Source organism: Sarcophilus harrisii, chromosome 4, assembly GCF_902635505.1.
Source record: "Sarcophilus harrisii chromosome 4, mSarHar1.11, whole genome shotgun sequence".
Taxonomy (NCBI): domain Eukaryota; kingdom Metazoa; phylum Chordata; class Mammalia; order Dasyuromorphia; family Dasyuridae; genus Sarcophilus; species Sarcophilus harrisii.
In genome coordinates, this window is record NC_045429.1 from 307,463,674 (window position 1) to 307,484,149 (window position 20,476).

The window sequence follows — 20,476 nt, forward strand, 5'->3', positions numbered from 1 at the left end:
GGTAAACAGGAAGTATCTATCAGATATGGGAACAGCTTCTATAATATCATGGATGGGAGATGGAATATCAGATTTCTTTTTTTTTTTAATAAAGCTTTTTATTTTCAAAACATAAGCACAGATAATTTGACAACATTGACCCTTGCACAGTCTTATGTTTCAGATTTTCTCTTTCCTCCCCCTCTCCTAGATGGCAATATGTTAAACATGTTAAAATATACATCAGATCCAATATGTGTAAATATATTTATACAATTCTCTTGCTGCACAAGAGAAATCAGATGAAAAAAAGAAAGTAAATGAGGAAGAAAACAAAATGCAAGAGAACAACGACAAAAAAAAAAAAAAAAGAGAGAGAATGTTATATCATGATCCACACTCAGTTCCCACAATCCTCTCTCTGGGTATAGCTGGCTCTCTCATCACAAGATCATTGGAGCTGGCCTCAATCATCTCATTGTTGGAAAGTCACATCCATCAGAATTGTCATATAACCTTGTTTTTGCCATGTACAATTATCTCAGGGTTCTGCTCATTTCATTCAGCATCAGTTCATGTAAGTCTCTCCAGGCCTTTTTAAAATCTTCTTCTTGATCATTTCTTATATAACAGTAATATTCCGTAACATTAATATACCATAATTTTCACATGGGGTTCCCTTTCCTTCCTTTAAGATCTCTTTGGGATATAGGCCCAATAGAAACACTGCTGGGTCAAAAGATATGCACAGTTTGGAGTAACAGGTTTCTCAGGATTAGCAAGTACATAGTCTGATGGAATTAGAATGAGGAAAAAGTGAAAGAGCAGAATAGGAAATGAAACTGAATTATGGAGGACCAATTTTAAATGCCAAATTGAAGATTTTTTTTCTTTTATTTTAGAAACTATGGAGAGTTAATGAAGAATTTTAAAGAAGAAAATATCAGGAAAATCAATTCAGCAAGCAATGGGAAGATGGATAAAGAAAAAAAGAAAATTCTTTCAAGGGAATGGTGCTCTTTCCCATATCTGCACAAAGTATAAGTGCTTCCCAAATGTTTGTTAAATGATGACTGAAAAGGTGAATAGGATTCCACAAGGAAAGATAGGGACATGGAGAACATTTAAGAGGAAGAAAACAATTTGTGCAAAAACAGGGACAAGGCAGAAAGGCAAAAAGGAACAAGATTTGTAAAGTTGCAGGCTAGGTACAAGAGAGAGACATGGCTGGGTCCCCACTTCTCTTTCCCTCAGAGATGTCTCTTTTTTTTGGCATCATCCAGGCTGAATCCTGGATCTATCTCTTTTTCTTAAAGCAGTGTTTAACCTAACTTTTTTTGTGTCATAGGAGGGGAAAAAATAAGCATTTTTTATATTGATATTTTTTGTTTATTGTTTTATATTTTTATTTTTCTCCAGTTACATTTAAAACTATTTTTTAAACATTTGTTTTTAAAACTTTGAGTTCCAAATTCTTTTCCTTCTTCCTCATCCCACCCCCATTAAGAAGGCACATGTGAAGTTTCACAACATGACTTTTATAGAAATGTTTTGCAAAGAGAACAGGGTCCTTCCTCTCAAAAAAAAAAAAAAACTTTCAAGAAAAATAAAGTAAAAAACAACAATAAAAAGTGTACTTTAATCTGTATTCAGACACAATCAGTTCTTTCTCTTCATATGAATAGCATTTTTCATCATAAATCCTTCAGAGAAGTGGTAGGTGATTGTATTGCTCAGAATAGCAAAGTCATTCACAGCTGATCATCCCACAACATTGTTATTACTTTGTACACAGTGCATTTCACTTTGCTTGAGTTCATGGAAGACTTTCCAGGTTTTCCTGATAGCATCCTGGTTATCAGGAAATAAGCATTTTTGTAATGCTTACTACATATGAGGCATTGTGTTAATGGCTTAAAAGTATTATTGTATTTGAGCCTCACAAACCACCTTATGAGACAGGTGCTGTTATCATATCTATTTTACAGTTGAGAAAACTGAGGCAGACAGAAATCAAGTGACTTTTCCAGGATCACAGAAGCTAGAAAGCATCTGAGGCTGTATTTGAACTTCATGACTCCAAGGTTCGGTACTCTATCCACTGAGACACTTAACAGCCCATTGATAGTTTGGTATGTCTCTGGGGCTTCTCAGAATAATATTTTTAATTCATGAAATAAAATACACAATATATTTAAAGTAACTATGTTGAAAAAAGTTATCAAAATTGAAAGTCCATGAACAGCCAGTTCCAATGATCTTGTGATGATGAAAGTGATCTACAGAGGAAGGACTGTGGGAACTGAGTGTAGATCACAATATAATATTTTCACTTCTTTTGTTGTTTTTTGCTTGCATTTTATTTTCTTTCTCATTTTTCCCCTTTTTGATCAGATTTTTCTCATGCAGCAGGATAATTGTATAAATGTGAGCCTATATTATATTTAATATATATTGAATTACTTGACATCTAGGGGAGGGGATGGGGGGAAAGGCCATTTAACCAGGCAAGTGCAAACTACGGTGTACTTCAGTGTACTGAAAGCTGCCATTGTCAATCCTTTTTGCCAGTAAGAGCAAATACAAAATACAAAATTATCTGTTCTATGAGGCAGCCCCCTCCTACCTTGCCAGTCTTCTTATACTTTACTCCCCCAAAGTACTCTTCATTCCAGTAACACTGGTCTCCTGGCCGTTGCATTTATTTCCAAATCCAACTCTCTTTGTAGTTCTCCCTATCTCTTTACTGTAGTCTCTATCTCTTGACTCTGGGCATTTTTTTCCTTGTCCCCCATGTCTAGAAGCTTTCCCGTCTCTGCCCTAATTACTGAGCTCCCCAGTTTCCTCTAAGTCTCAATTAAAATCCCATCTTTTACTGGAAACCTTTCTTTATTCCTCTTAATTCTGCTGCCTTCCTTTTGCTAATTATTTCCTATATATCCTGTATATAATTTGTTTGTATGTATTTTTGCTTGTTGTCTCCCTTAATAGATTGTAAGCTCCTTAAGGGCAGGAACAGCCTCTTCTTTTTAATACTGCACTGTAAGATACTATACATGACACATGACAGTCTCACAGGTAAATTGAATGAGTCTGCTAGTATCATTTCAAATACTAAATATTAGTAAAGTTTCATATCTTTTCTTTTCAGATTAAAAAAATAAAAGGTTTAATATTATCTTCCACTTCTATTCTGTTTTGGAGTACTGATGTAAGGAGGTTCTAATATGGAAAATTCTACCAGTAGAGATCAACTGTTGGTCCGTAAATTCTAGTCTGAGAGAATTAACCTGAGGACATTAAGAGATTGAAAGATTGTGCTTGGTATAATGCATCAAATACAGAATCTGAGTCAAAATTGTGCTGCCTTTAGGGCAGACAGGGTCTACTAAACTCACAGCCCCATATGAGGACTCATGGTCACGATATCATGATTTATCATTGGTAAATGCTGATTTCTATGCCTGTTTTATATACCCATGTACTCACAGTCACAATTTCTCTGATGAAAAGGGGTCAAGAGTGGAAAAAGTTTAAGAAGCCTGGACTAAGACACAATGTGGCACTTATTCAGATTAACCAGGATGTTGAAGGAGGACAGTATGTAAAGTGATACAGAGCAAAGTCAGTAAGATGGTTAAATAATATACATGATGACAACAAAAATGAATATGAGAAGAACCAAAACCCCAAACTGAATCTTAGATAATTATAATGACTAAGCTTCTTAGAAGAAAAGAGAAAACACATCTCCCACCTTTCTTAGCAGTGGCAGGAGTGATAGTATGGAATATCACATGAACTTTCTGACTTATTTGATGTTTTCATTAACTTTTCCTGAAATGTTTTTCCCTTTTCTTCTTCCTTTTCTCCTCCATTTCTTTCTTACTTCCCATCTTTCCTCCTTTCCTCTCTTTTCTTCTTTTTTTCTTCCTCCCTCCTTCCTCCTTTTCTCCTTTCTTTTCTTCTTTCCTTCTCTCCTTCCTTCCTTCTTCCCTCCCTCCTTTCCTTCCATTGGCCTTCCTTCTTTTCCTCCTTTTCTTCTTTCCTTCCTCCCTTCTTTCATCCCTCTCTCCTTCCTTTCTTCTTTCTTTCCTCTTTTCTTTCTTGCCTTCTCTCTTTCTTTCCTTTCTTCTTTCCTTCACTCTTCTCTTTTCCAACCTTCTTTCTTTACTCCCTCTCTCCTTCCCTCTCTCTCTTTCCTTACTTGCTTCCTTCCTTGCTTCTTTCTTTCTTCCTTCTTCTCTTCCTTCCTTCTGTTCTTTCTCTCTTTCTTCCCCTTACAAAAAATAGCTTTCTGAGGAGAATAGTAAAGATCTGTATTTGGAATTAAAGATGATGTAAAACTTAATACATATATATTTATATATATATATATATATGAAGAAAAACAACTATTTTTAAAAAGCATAAAGAAAAAAATATGCATGGAGTGTTTGGAGAACATAAAAGAAACAATTGAGCTGGAGTATAGGCTTTCAATAAAGCACACCCTCTGAGCTTCCTTCCAGATCTGGTCCCATGAGCTATGATCTTCTGAGTTTGTGATTTTGAGATTGGAGAGTAATGAGGAAGTCCCTTGGATTTTTATCAGTAGATAATAAGACAGGGATTTTCAGAGCCGGAGGGACAAGGTAGTAGGGACTGTGTGTTGTTCTGCCAGTAATGTGGGTATTAAGACTGGCCTGAAAGAAAGGAAGCAAAGGGACAAGTTAGAAGAATACTGTTGGTGTGATCATAGGAGAGCTTCAATTAGGGATGATGGTCTTGGGAATGGAAGCATTCATGGCATCATGGAAAAAGCCTTAGTTTTGATGATCTATGATGCTTTCAAGCTGTATAACCGAGAAGGGAAATGACAACTTCTCAAAGAACTTAGTATTTTGGGGAGGCAGAGTGTTAAGTGAAAAGAAAGAAAAAAAAGAAGAAAACAAGCATTTATTAAGCATCTGCTACATGCCAGGCACTGTGCTAAGCATTTAAAAAAATTTTTATTAAAGCTTTTTATTGACAAAACATATGCAGGGGTAATTTTTCAACATTGACCCTTGAAAACCTTCTGTTTTAAATTTTCCCCCACTTCTCCCCACCCCCTCCCCTAGATGGCAGGTAGTCCAATACATTAAATATGTTAAATATATGTTACATCCAATATATGTATACATATTTATACAGTTATCTTGCTTGTGCTAAGCACTTTTACAAAAATATCTCATTTGATCCTCACAACAACCCTGGGAGGTAAGTGGTTTTATATCCCTATGAAACTGAGGCAGACAGAGATTAAGTGACTTGCTCAGGATCATAGAGCTAGTAAGAGACTGAATTTGAACTCAGATCTTCTCGTCTCTGTCTTCTGCCCCATTTATCTGCCTCTAAACAAAACACTAAATTTTAGACTTAGAAGTTTGTTGCTGAGTCATTCAATTGTATCTGACTCTTTGTGACTCCAATGGACCATAGAACCTTAAGCCCTTCTGTCCTCCATTATCTCTTGAAGTCTGTCCAAGTTCATTTTAGGGAGTTAGAAGACCAATGTTCAAATCTGGAATCTAACACTGTAGGCAAATCATGTGACCACTATGAGTCTTGGTTATCTCGACTGTATTTTTTTTTTTTCTAATTAAAGCTTTTTATTTACAAAACATATGCATGGGCAATTTTTCAGCATTGAGCCTTGCAAAACCTTGTGTTCCAAATTTTCCCCTTCTTCCCCCTACCCCCTTCCTAGATGCAGGTAATCAAATACATATTAAATATGTTAAAGTATACATATTTATACAATTATCTTGCCACACAAGAAAAATCAGATCAAGAAGAAAAAAAGAACTAGCTCATCTGTAAAATGAGTGATAGATAATCTTTTAAATGTTTTAAATTGATTTTAAAATATCATCTTTATTACTCAATATATAATTCTTCTAATCTCACCTAGAGACCCACTCTTTATAAGAAAGAATGCAAGAGGGGGAGAGAATATCTAGGTTGTAAGCCCAGGTGACTGAAAAAATGGCAGTATTTAGAGCTGAATGGGACTTTTAAAATGTTCTAGTCTATAGAGGTTTCATACCTTTTGACTCCGAGATCCCCAGATATTTCAAGAAAGTCAAAGACAGAAAAGTTTTATATATATGAAGATATTTATAGTAGTAGTTTTTATGGTAGGAAAAAACTGTAAGCAAAATACTTGCCCATCAGTTCGGAAATGATTAAGTGAACTGTAACACATGAATATAATAGAATATTACTGTGCTATAATACATGATAAATAGGAAGACATATGGGTAGAGACATATGGAAAGACTGACATGAACTGATAAGAAATCAAGTAAGAACCAGGAAAACAACATACATAATGACTACAAGAATATAACTGGAAATAACAAAAAATTAAATAAAACTGAACTTTGTATAATTATAATGACTAAATCTGGCCCTGAAGAAGAGGTGTGAGAATTAATTTCTCTCACTTCTTAGCAGAGGCTAAGTATGAATGTGGAACTCTGCACTAGTGCATGGAGCATGGTAAACACTTTAGAAATGTTCATTCATTTATTGATATCAAAACAGAGATAAATCTTTCCCATAAAATCCTCTCCTCTAATGTCCATATTTCTGTGGAGGCTCACAGTCATTCAGGCTCATAACCTTGGACTCATTTTTGACTGATTATTCTCTCATTCCACATAAAACAGATATAAAAGCCTTATACCTCATATCCATCCTGTTTTCTCAACTCAGATAGTCAATGCCCTAGTTCAGGACCTCCCATTGTCTCTCCTAAGTGGTCTCCCAAGCCTCCAGTCTTTCCCCACTCCAAATCCCATCCTTTACACAGTTGCCACAGTGACATTCCTAAAGTAATAGGTTTGACAGCTACTCAAGAAATGTCATAGCTCCCCATTACACCTAGGATAAAGTGGAAACTTCTCTCTCTTTCACTTTCCGACTCCAATCCACCTTTTCAGGTTTGTTGCATTCACATTTTTTTTTTTTAAATACACTCAAATGCCAGGAAAACGGGCTCATATTTTCTCTAGATAGGAACTGATGAACTCTTGAGTTCCAACTTTGTAACTTTCCACAGGCCATCTCTTAAGCCTGGAATGCATTTGGAGCCAGGACTGCAAACAGAAGTTATAGGAAATCATTGGAAATCATCAGGGAGTGACTTATGTTTTAAGAATATTAGAATGAAAAGAATACAGTTTCTAGTTTAAAAGCTCCATAGGCACCAGCTCAGAAAAGCATTCTCTACTTAGATATAATCTCTGATGAAATTCCTACCTATGCTGGACATCAAAGCAGTCATATGACCTTTGCCTCTTTAAAGAATCAGCCCAATCTACTTGCTGCTTGGGTCACTTCCCAATATAGAGAGTACTGGATGGAGCTACTAATGAAGGAAAAAGGAGAGGTTAGAGGCATGAAAGAGAAAGTGAGAAAGAAAGGCTCGATCAAGGAAGGAACACAGAAAGGATCTTGTTTTCAGCTATCTTTTCTATTTTGGCCTACCTATCTAAAACAAACATAACTCCTGCTACATCCCACTCCTTGGTGAAAAGGTCCACAACATTTTCTAGGGAACTTTCCACTACTAGAAGAATATTAAAATGATCTTAGCAAACACAGAAGCTTAATACAAATCATAAAAACCCAAAATAATAAAAAAAATTCTAAAAAAGTAGAAATCATACCAGTTTATTATAGATCTTTCAAGGTCATGATGGCCCTGTGCAACACAGAATAAATGAAGGTATTTTCCACGGCCATCACAAGTCCCATCACATAGAGAAGCATGGAAAAATATACCTTTCAGTTCTGTGAATAACAGAAGAGATTATGATCAGACAAGAGTTAGAGAGCATCACTAGAAGTAGAACAGATAATTTTGATTACATGAAATTAAAAAAGGTTTGCACAAGCAAAACTAATGCAGCCAAAATTAGAAGGAAAACAGAAAATTGGGGGGCAAATTATACATCAAATTTCTCTGATAAAGGCCTCATTTCTCAAATATATAGGGAACTGAGCCAAATTTATAAAAATAAGAACCATTCCCCCAGGAGATAAAAGGTCAAAGAATATGAACAAGCAGTTTGCGGAAGAAGAAATGAAAGCAATCAATAGTCACATGAAAAAATGCTCTAAAGCACTACTGATTAGAGAAATGTAAATTAAAACAACCCTGAGACATCACCTCACAATTACCAGATTGACCAATACAACAGAAAGAAAACAGACAAATGCCCGGAGGTGATGTGGGAAAATTGGGATGCCGTTGGTGCAGTAATAAACTAATCCAACCATTCTTGAGAACAATTTGGAACTATGCCCAAAGGGCTATAATAAAAGTATACACATACTCTTTGATCCAGCAATACCACTAGTAGATCTCTATCTCAAAGAGATTAAAGAAAGGGACAAGGCTCTATTTGTACCAAAATATTTATAGCACCTCTTTGCTCTTTTTGTGGTAGGAAAGAATTGGAAATTGAGGAGATAACCTATCAATTTTCAAATAAACAAGTTGTAATATATGATTGTGATGAAATATTATTGTGCTTTGGGCAGCTAGGGGGGTGCAGAGGGTAGAGTGCCAGCTCTGGAATGAGGAAGATGAATTCAAATCAGGTCTCAAACACTAGCTGGGCAAGTCACTTTTGCCCCAGTTTCCTCATTTGAAAAAATGAGCTGGAGAAGGAAATGGCAAAACACTCTATCATGTTTGCCAAGAAAGCTCTAAATGAGGTTATGAAGAGTCAAACACAACTAATCAATTAATAATAACTATTGTGCTATAAGAAATGACAAGCACAAGGCTTCAGAAAAACATAGGAAGACTTATATGAACTGATGCAAAGTGAAGTGAACGGAACCAGAAGAACATTGTATATGGTAACAGCAATATTGTAAAATTGTGGAAGACCTACTACTTTGCTTGAAATAATGATCCAAGACAATTCCAAGGAACTCATGATGAAAAATGCTATATACTTCCAGAGAGAAAATTGATATATTCTAAATACAGATTGAAGCATATTTTTTATAAACTTTATTTGTATTGTTTCATTTGTGTGTGTGTGTGTGGTTTTTGTTTTTGTTTTTTGCAATATATCTAATACAAAAATATGTTTTAGGGGCAGTTAGTTGGCACAGTGAATAGAGCACTGACCCTGGAGTCTGAAAGACCTGAGTTCTAGGGGTCTGAGTTCAAATCTGATCTCTGATTATCACTTATCAACTATATGATCCTAGACAAGCCATTTAATCCTAATTGCCTCTCAAAAAAATATGCTTTGCATGAATTCTCATGTATAGTCAACATCAAATTGCTTGACTTCTCATGAGAAGAGGGACAAGAGAAAGGGAGAGAAATTGGAACTCAAAATTAAAAAAAAAAAGAATGTTAATTTTTTGTACATGTATTGAGAAATATTTAATGAAATAAAAATGCATTTTTAAAAAAGTCCCCATCACAGGTCTGAATCATTTATTTTGATATAGCTTAAGAGATCAGAACCTTCTTGGTTCAATTCCAGGATTCATTCTGTACCACTACCACCTTAGCTTCCTCCAACTCAGAAGCCTGTAAAGAACTAAGGGTCATTTTCTTCATTTTTATCCAGGGACTCAAAATAATTGCTAAGTCAACTAAAGTATTCCCTACCTTAGGGAATGTAGAAATGTAGAAACCCTTTTCCAATCCCTCTTAATTCTAGTGTCTTCCCTCTTTTGATTACTTCTTATTTATCCTGTGTATAGGTTTGCTAGTACATAGTTATTTGCATGGTGTATGTGACAACATTAGATTGTGAACTCTGTGAGAGTAGGAACTCTCTTTTGCTTTTCTTTGTATACAGAACTTAGCATAGTATCCTGCACATAGGAGACAATAAATGCTTATTGACTGACTATATGATTTAAATAAGCTCTTATTTACCACAACTATGACCAGACATTTTTATTTGCCATATATCATTAAAAAGAAAGCAACTTCTTCATAATTCTCCCCCAAATCCTTTTTAGGAAGAAACTGTCCATGCCAGGGAAAAGATATCTACCAACTAAATGGCACCTGAATTGTTTTCCTGCATAGATGATCAAATAAGGAAAGGGCAGGTGGGGCCAGCTTGTATAATAGTGATTTGCTTGCTGGTATCTAGCCCCAACCCTTTTTGAGTCACAGGGATTGTATCTATGGCCTCCCTCTCAATATGTCTGGATCTCAAAGAGTTGGGGTTTTTTTGTTTGTTTGTTTTTTAAGGAAAAGAAAAAGGACCTATATATACAAAAATATTTATAGCAGCTCTTTTTGTGGTGGTAAAGAATTGGAAATTGAAAAGTCTATTAATTGGAGAATGGCTAAACAAGATATGACCTATGATTGTGATAGAATGTTATTGTGCTATAAGAAATGATGAGTTTTGAGGTATCTTAAGGCTCTAAATCCATGATCCTAATATCCAATTAAATTTGAAAAATAAGTATAATTTAAATATTTTTTAAAAAGAGAGAAATGATGAACAAGATGCTTCCAGAAGAATCTGGAAAGACTTAAATGAAGTGAAGTGGGCAGAACCACTTGTACCCTGTAACTACACTATTATAATAATGATCAACTGCTAATAACTTAGCTGCTCTCAGCAATATGATAATCCTAAACAATCCTGAAAGACTCATGATGAAAAGTGCTGTCTATCTCTAAAGAAAGAACGGACAGAATCTGAATGCAGACCAAACCTTATTTTTAAAAAACTTTATTTTTGTTTGTGGTTTATTTGTCTGTGTTTTCTTTCACAACATGACTAATATGGAAATATGTCCTGCATGATTACATATGTATAGTTTACATTAAATTGCTTGCCATCTCAGGGAAGGGGAGTTGAGGGAAGGAGACAATTTGAAACTTGAAGTTTTTAAGAAACATGTTAAAAATTGTTTTTACCATGTAATTGGAAAAAATAAAATATTAAATTTTCTAAAAATCCTGAGACATAGGAAATCCTTGATCTCCAGCCAACATGCATCCAACCAGTCCTGAAATCTGAATCCAAAGACTTAGGTAATTTTAGAGATTCAGTCAGGAGAATGACTAAATGAGAAAAGAAGCTTTCAAAAGATGTTCTAAATTTTTTCAGGATAGAGTTTTTATTGGCCTGGTTACCTATGTCCTGATAGATTGATATCAATCATTTTCTTGTCCACTTCATGTTTCAGAAGCAATACTCAAAGTTCTTTATGGGAAAGAGTTCCACCACTCTCTGTCCGTCTCACATGGAAGAGACATTATACCTTCTTCCATCATCCTTAGATGAGTACAACCCTACTTGTCCAGAGTTGCTGAGCCTGCCCCAATTTTTTGCTCAAAATTCACTAATTATCTGAGACTTCTATAATGGTTTTGAGGAGAAATTCCATAGCTAAAGTCTGACACTTTTTAGGTAAGACTTTGCTCAAAAGGTAGGACCTAATTGTACTCAAAGCAGTTTTAGAGGGGATGGATTATAGAGCTCATGGATAAATCCAATTCACAAAATCCATCTCTTAAAAAGATCACAACATCCTGTTAGAAAACTGACTATAGAGGGAATCATCTTTATGGGATCAAACTTGCAGAATTACCTATTTTATCTTCTAACAAAGGGACCAATGGCAATCTTCATTCAAAGCTTCCAATTAATTCAATTGACTTTGCAAGAACAAATCATCTGTAAACTGTAATCAGGAAAGGAACCAATAAATAAAAACATGTTTCTTGCCTTGATGACATTCTCATTTCTGAGTATGTATGGCTTCATGACCCCATCTGGGGTTTTCTTGCAAAGATATTGAAGTCATTAACCATTTTCTTCTACAGTTTATTTTACACATAAGGAAACTGGCTGTTGAGGCAAACAGGGTTAAGTGACTTTCCCAGGATCACACAGCTAAGGGTCTGACACCAAATTTCTTCCATAAACTCTTCAGCATATTGAACCCCCTCTAATTCCTCTACAGAGGAAGTGACTCCATTGGAAGTAGTATCAAAAGGGCTGGTAATAGAATAAGCCTGAGGCTCTCTTACGACTTGTTCCAGTTTTTACTCATGATCACCCTTTCTCCTGTTTTCTTCTTTTCTAACTCTAAACTAAGCTGAGTTGAACATACTCTTTAAAGTAACCTCAGGGTCAAAGATCAAAGCTCCCACTCATTGACTATCTGTTCCCATCTTTCTTGCTGTTTTTTTTTTTTTTAAGTTTAAAACTTGGTTAATGACCCCATTCATTAATCTTTCTTCTACCTTCAAAGACGTATTCTTTAAAAATCAAAAGCTCATTTACCGCTTCCTCTAATTGTTTAATATACCTGGACAATTCATCTTTATTCTCCTTGCTTTGGCAATACCATTTTTCCAAAGATGTCAATAAGAGTTAGAGAATAATTTTTTTTTATGTCCCTATCAAGCATCTCAAATATCCATTATGCCAATCCCATAGAATGAATGGACTCCACATTTATCTCAAGAACATTTTCACCACAGGAAAACAAAAGCCTTTTTTTGGCCACCCCATCACTCAGGGATCCTCCAGCTAAAAAAAAGGAAAGGTAATAGGAATTTAATCACAAAATTATTGCAAAACAACCTCCTGCAGATTTATGCCAAATATTTTGAACTAGACCTAATCCAAGCCTAGGCCAGTAATTTAGGCTCAGGAGTTCAAATACGATTTATAGGCCATAAAATAGAATAGAATAAAAATATTTTTACTAATCACAAGAAAGTAAAAGAATACTGTGTTTAGTTTAAAAAGATATAAAACACTACTTTTCTTCACCTCCACAGTCCTCAGGTTAGGAAATCATTCCTTGCAAACCAAATTTAATTATAAATTTATCTTTTTCCCCCCAAGGCTGGGCAGTAGCTATGTTCCTAGCCAAATGGCCTAAATTTCTTTTCAAGGATCAGCCCAGGTTATACTGCCTTGAATATAGACTGCTGAAGAATAAGGGGAAGGTAGAAGGACCAAAGGTGAAAGGGAAAGTAGGAAGAAGAGACTCTAGCTACAACTGCAGAGGAAGCGTTAGGGATTCCACCTTTATTTCCTCAGGTCTATGGACCCCAATAACTCCTGTGTTCCTATTTCCACCCACATAAAACAAGGACAACTTCTATCAGAGACTGGAAACCAGATTGCCAACGATTGAGAAAAGAGTGGGACAAGAGAGTTATATCAATGACTATAAACAGCTTTCTCTAGAATTTTGGTATGAATGGAAGCAGAGAAATATAAGGATAACTTGACGGATAAAGAGTTATTATTGTTGTTTTGAAGAAGGAAAATCTGGGCATGTTTGGAAGGAAGAGGAAAGGTATGATATGAGTCAAGCTATGCTTCTGGCCCTGTCCACAAAGCAAATCTTAACTAAGTTCAGCCTAGAAAACCTTCTCTCTTCTGAATTCCTCTATCATGTATAATCTTTAACACCCATTGAATTTAGATCATGCTTTAGCAAATTTTATGTATTATCATATTTGTTAATTATCCTTCTATATGTACACTATTTCTCTGAAGAGTTTATAAGCTTCTTAGAGTGCAAAAAAAAAAAAATACTTAGTATTGCCAATAGCCCGTGGCCAGCCTATCTTTTTAAAATAGTATTTTTTCCCCCAATTTCATGTAAAAACAATTTTAATAATTTTTTTAATTTTTGAGTTCCAAATTGTCTTTCTACTGCCCACTTTCCTAGGATGAAGATACACTTGATGAACTTGATACACAAAATGAATTTGATGCACATGTACAATCATTCAAAACACCATTAGTCATGTTGTGAAAGAAAACAAAGAAGAAGAAGGAGGAGGAGGAGGAGGAGAAGAAAAGAGAAAGGAAGAAAGAAAAGAAAAAAGGAAGGAAGAAAGAAAGAAATGAAGAAAGAAGGAAATTGTCTTGTCTTATTGTATTGCTGAGAATGGCTAAGTGGATCACAGTTGATCATCATTACAATATTGCTGTTACTGTATACAGTGTTCCCCTGGTTCTCACTTCATTCTGTATCAGTTCATTATAAGTCTTTTTGAGCTTTTCTGAAAACAATGTGCTTGCTGTTTCTTATTCCATTATAATCATATACCATAACTTGTTCAGCCATTTCCTAATTGATGGACATCTCCTCAATTTCCAATTCCCACCACAAAAAGAACTATTTTAATATTTTTGTACATACAGATTCTCCCTCCCCCCTTTTAATCTCTTCAGGATCCAGACCTTGTAGAGTTATTAGGCCTCAGATTTCCATTTCTCTGAAATACCCAATAGCCAGTTTGATTCATGTGACTGGAGAACAGAAGAGAGATTAGGGTTAGGGTTAGAGTTCTGGAAATCAGAGTTTTAAGCTGTTAAAGGCTACAACTTAACTAAGACTTTTGGGACACCTTGAATGGGAACCCCTTTTCTGCATTCTGGGGTCCAGGTACTTTTTTCTGATTCTTACATCTTCCATTTCTATGCCTTTGAGGACTGTCTCTAGTGCCTTAAATATCCTCCCTTCTCACCTCCTCCTCTGACAATTCTTAGTTTTTTTCAAAATTGTTAACTTATCACTTTCTACCTAAAGCCTTTTCTGCTACCTTCACTGTTAATTTTACTTATATTTGTTTATATTTCACATAAACTTCATTATCTACATGTTTTCTCTCCCTGAGACAACAGAAGAAGAGTCTTTGAGATAAAGACTCTTTGAGGTGCTTAATAATGCTTGGTGATAGATAGAATGATGGATCAATCAGTTGCTGAACATGTAACATATTGACAGGCATACCAGTGAATGAAGTGGTTTACATTCGTAGAGAATATGGATTTGGCATCCATCCATGTGCATATATATGTCTATGTATATATAATGTTTAGGGAAGCTAGGTAAAACAGTGGATGGAATGCTGGACCTGGAGTCAGGAACATTTATCTTCCTAAGTTCAAATCCAGTCTCAGATACTTACTACTTGTGTGACTCTGGGCAAGTCACTTAACCTTGTTTGCCTCAGTTTCTTTGTCAGTAAAATGAACTGGAGAAGGAAATGGCAAACCGCTCCAGTATCTTTGCCATGAAAATCCCAAATGGGGTTACAAAGAATACATAATATTTATAAATATAATAAGTCAACAATGACTCAACAACATATATATATATATATATATATATATATATATATATACATTCGGTTTTGGGTGGGGTGAGAGTGAAAGCATGTGCCAAATACCATAATTTATATAAAATGCTTTGCAAATCTTAAAACACTATATAAATATCATCTATTATTTTTCTTTTATGTGTGGCAACTTGGCATAGTGAATAGAGAGCCAACTTCAGAACCAGAAAAACCTGAGTTTAAGACCCATGCCTTATCCATAAATGGATATGTAACTTTAATTCTTTGGTGCTTCTTTTATCCTATAAGTTGCAGAGGAGATACTTTTCTGTCTATTTCCTGCAGGAATTTCCATCTGTTCCAGGTTCAGTCAGCCTCTATCATTATCCCTATTTCTATCTTCGGGTAACATAATTATGCAAAGGATGGGTGATTTGGAATAAAGGGGAACAAAAATCTTCTGCAGGAACTCCTGCAGTGCTAATCCTAACCCATTTATGACTTAAGTCTCAGAGAGTCTTTTAAGACACAAAGTTTTATCACAAACTTCATATCCATTGTGTCATTTGATTCCCACCATAAATCTGTGAAGTAGTTATTACAAGTAATCCTATTTGACAGATGAAGAAACTGAGGAGGCTCCTTGAGGTCACACAGCAAGAAGGTAACAGAAGCAGAGGTTCAAATCCTGGGCCTTTTCCCACTCTGCACACTCCAGCTGCCTCTGCGTGGGTGCCTGAGCGTGGGACCACACTCTGGGAAACATGGAGTGTCAGCCCAATTTTAGTAGCCTGTCTGGGGGAGCCCACGTTCCTATAGCAACAGCCTTTCTCATCCTCCAAGCAGCTTCTGCATTCCAGCGCTGGCTTGGTGACAGTAAGTGTGCCCAGCGAGAGTGTCACCCTAAACCGCCAGCGCAGGGCTCGAGTAAACCAACCCAGTGCTGAGGAAGACAAGTGCTGGCCCAACTCCAGTGTAAGTGGAACCACGGAGGAAAGAGAGATCTCGGCCATAAAAAAATCATTAGCCAACCAATCCCCTGGGCCTATTTTCAGGAACAATGAGAGCAGCCTGAGCCCAGGGAAACCTGACCAGAACCCTGGGGGGACCTGGGGAGCCGGGCCTGAGCTAGAAAGAAAGAAATCAGGGCCTCTGGCTAATTCCCTGAAAGATGGATCCAATGAATTCTTCCTCTTCCTCCTTCTGTTCGTCTTCCTCCTCCTCCCTTCTCTTCCTTGTCTGCTCTGGATCCTTGAGGAATTAAGGAAACGAAGAAAAGGAGCTGAAGGTCTAAAGAGAAACTGGGGAGTCTTTGACTTGAACATACACTGGCCCCAAAAGCCTACTGGAAGGTGACCCATCCAGGCTGGCTGTAGGAAGAAGGATGCCAGAGAGCTGGCAGTTATTCCAGGAGCTAGGAAGATTTCTAAATTGACTATTATTATTGGAGAATTTGAGGGTGGACTCAAGAGATCTCACCAGGAATTTTTTTTCATTTGGGATAAAATGAGGGAAGAGGGCAATTCCTTGATTCTGGTCCCCTTAATTGGGAAATGTTTTTTTCCTTCCTTTCAAATAATTAATGTATGTTTTTCTGTTATATGTCATCTCCCTTGGGAAGAATATAAACTCTATCAGTGGTACAGAGGGGCTTGCTAATATACCAGATTGAGGGGATGTTCTGAGACCAGAGCAACAGGATGTTGGGTTTGTCCCCAGTAGCTGTTTGTGTTCCCAGGACCATTAAGGAACTCAAAGTGAAGTTCAGGGATGAAGGTATCCTGGGACAAAACCTTCAACTAATTACAGCTCTGGCTGTTAAACTCAAGGCAGGTTGTTAAATTCAAGCCTTGTAGTCCTGCTTTAGACACAGGAATAAAATGGGCTGGCTCTGAGCCTACAGATCTGAGCTGTTTGCAGGTGGCTTTGACAAGATGCTTCATTATCACCAGGATAGCCCCTGGAGGATTTCCAGAGATTTCCCAAACTTCCGGGCTCTTTTCAGCCTGGAGGAGTCTGTTTGGGCCCTAGTCGGGCCTGCTCACGGGAGCTGTCAAAACTCTGCCAGCTCACCCCACCCGCTACAGCCTCGCCTGGGCACCGGGCCTGGGCTCACTGCGTTGCCATGGTGTCAGGGCCCGAGCCAGCTCTGGGAGCTTTGTACTGCCTTGAGCTTGCTGTGGAACCTTGGGGGGAAAACCTACTCAGAACCCAGGCTCAGAGAGGACTTTTCCTTACCTCCAGCTGATTGGGATGCCCACCCATTGCTGCCATTGGAGGGGAGAGAGGCAGGGCAAACACAGGGACCTTGGTTTTGGTTGGCTTGGTAGCTGATGTAAGCTCAATAGATAAAAATCCTGAATTTGAATCCTGACTGTGTCCTTGACTCAGATCTTTGGATGAGGTGGTTAAGCCAACAGGAGTTCTTAATTTGTGGGTAGATTTTAGATTTCAGAAGGTCTGTGAATTTGGATAGGAAATAATTATATGTTAATTTTAATAGAATTGATTTCCATCAGAATTCTACTATTTCACTTAGAATATTTAAAACCATCCTTCCACAAAGAAGCTCATAAACTTCATCATAATCCAAAAGGAAGCCCTAAAAGCTGAAAAAACTCCTGGACTAGATTTTTGAGATCTCTTCTAGCTCTAAATCTGATATTTCTTATCACTCTTCCCAGTCTGGTCTGTGGGAGCTGGCCATTCCCTATGTTGCCCCAGTCTTTCCCTCTCCCTCTCTAAAAGGAGAAGGAAGACTATTTTGAGAGTAGCTGAGCAGGGAAATTCCCCATGCTGAGACAAAAAACACCCTTCCCAAAGAGACTGGACGACTACAGGTGACTTTCAAGTCATTCTTGTCCAGGCCAGTGGATCCGGATTGAGGAAAACCTGAATTCAAATACAGCCTCAGACATTCTAGTGTGTGATCCTGAATAAGTCCCATAATCTCTATCAGTTTCCTCAACTGGAATATGGGAATAATCGTAGTACCTACCTCCAGAAATATTGTGAGGATCAAGTTAGATATTTGTAAAGCAAACCTTAAACTTCTATGTGGATATTATCTTGTTATTATTATTAACTTTCTTTTTTGAAGAGGGAATCAGAAACCTGTCTGTCGGTCTGTCTATATAGTGAAAGTTGAAAGATCAAAGGGGAGGGAGAGTAGGGAGAGTCTTAATGCCCAGGACACTTCCTACTTTAATGTCCTCTGGTTGATCACAGGCTGATAGGGCCATCCCCAAAGCCTAGAAGATAGTCCCTCCTCATCTTTGCTTTTCAGGATCCTGATTTTCCATTAAGGCCCAGCTTCTGAAGCATCTCCTGATTTCCTGAATAGTTTAGTGCTTCCTCATGTATCCTAAAGGCTCTTTGCTCTTTTTTGTTCTCTCTTCCTATCAGTCTACATGTGGCACATCCCTCTCTTCAAGCACCTATCAAGCACCAAGCATCAACTACCAGCCGGCTGAAGCAGTTTCTTACCCCTGACATCTAGCACTTAATATTTTTTAATTGAATCATCTAATTCAACTCTGTTTTTTGCAGATGGGGAAACTGAGACCATGAGTTGCTCAAGGGCAGCTGGCAGAATTCAAAGCTAGGATCTCATGTTCTTTCCTGCACTCCTCAGAGAAGGTGAACTATGTCCCCAGCACTTCAGACTGCTGAACAAAATTTCCAGGGGCCCAGGCCACTTACTTTTCTTATGGTTGAATACAAAATATACAGTCTGCTTCTCTAAGGACTTCTGGAGAATTTCTTGTCCTGAAAGGGGACGCTGTCCCTTTGTGGGAAAATTCAAAGGATTAATGACAGTGGGGGCCCAAGAGATCCTAAATGTCAACCCACCTCTGACTTCTTTGTCCCCTCGGGGAGTACATAAGCAGGCCCTGTGGTCCTAGGAAAAGGGCCTCGTCCACATTCTTCTCAACCCCCACTCAGCTGGTTCAGGTTCTCACAAGAGGTCCAGTTAGAGTCTGAGCACCCACCCCCAGCTCCAATAGGGCACCGATGCCTATTAGTGAGCTGTCAGCCTCCCATTCTTATGCTAATGAGGCTATTAAGCTAATCATCCTGAATGCTGTCCAGCAGCCTGAGCATCTCTTACAGGGACCTGGTAGTGTCCAGAAGTGGCCCATAGCTCTTTTGAAATGAAGCCAGGGTAGCCTAGGTGTGAGCTGGGAAGGTTCCTAAGTGGCTGCACAAGTAAGACCATTCATACACAACCCTACCTCTGTGCAGTTGCTGTGTCTTCCTGGTCAGATCATCCACACAATGTTCATCACTATATACATCTACATTTGATTTTATCCACAGACTGGAATATACCCTCGATACCCACCCGCACATAGCCCTTTGGGTCACATAAATAGTGGAGCAATTTAGGTTGTTTCTATTACTGGTTCCTCAAATATCCACCATTTGCTCCTCCATTCATCCATTAGCTACACATTTATTAAGCCCCTATTTTATAGAGAACACTGAATTTAGTATTGGAAAAGATACAAGGTTTACTTAAGACAAAAATCCTGCCTTTGTGGACCTTATAGTTTAGTAAATCTCTTCTCTCTATTCTATTCTCCCTTACAGACCTCCCTATACCAAGTTACTGAATCAAAATCCAATTTTTGTCTCATCCCTAGCCCATAAACATGGTTGACTGCCCATATTCATGAGTCCTAGTCTGGAGAGGGATCTTTGATGTGGGGATACCTCGTATTTTCAGACCTCAACTCGAGTCACCAGAAAGGTTGTAGAGTTTACAGAGGATCAGAGAATTAGACATTTAGAGCTGGACTTAGTCTGGCCCCTTTATTTTATTAGAGAAGGAAACTGAAGTTTAGAAAGGCTTTCAATAGGGATTCTCTTCTTCAAAAACAAAGTTAATAATAATAATAACAGCTAGCATCTATAAAGCACTTTAAACAAAATTAATAGTAATAACAGCTAGCATCTACAAAGCACTTTAAACAAAGTTAATAATAACAGCATCTACAAAGCATTTGCAAGTTTGCAAAATATTCTACAAATATCTATTTTGATCTTCACAATAGTCCTGGGGGTAGTTGCTGTTATATATATATATATATATATATATATATATATATATATATATATATATATTCCCATATTCCAGTGGAGGAAACTGAGGCAGATAGGGTTATGGGACTCAGGGTCACATAGCTAGTGAGTATTTGTAGTAGGTATTTAACAATTACTTGTTGATTGATTGGTTACTCTAGGCTCACAACTAGTAAGTAGTAGATATTACAGATAAGCTTTCTAACTCCTCTGGGACTGTGGAGGAGTGTGAAAAAATCACCTAAGAGAGTTGGGACCATGAATACTTGCAGATTCCTCTGT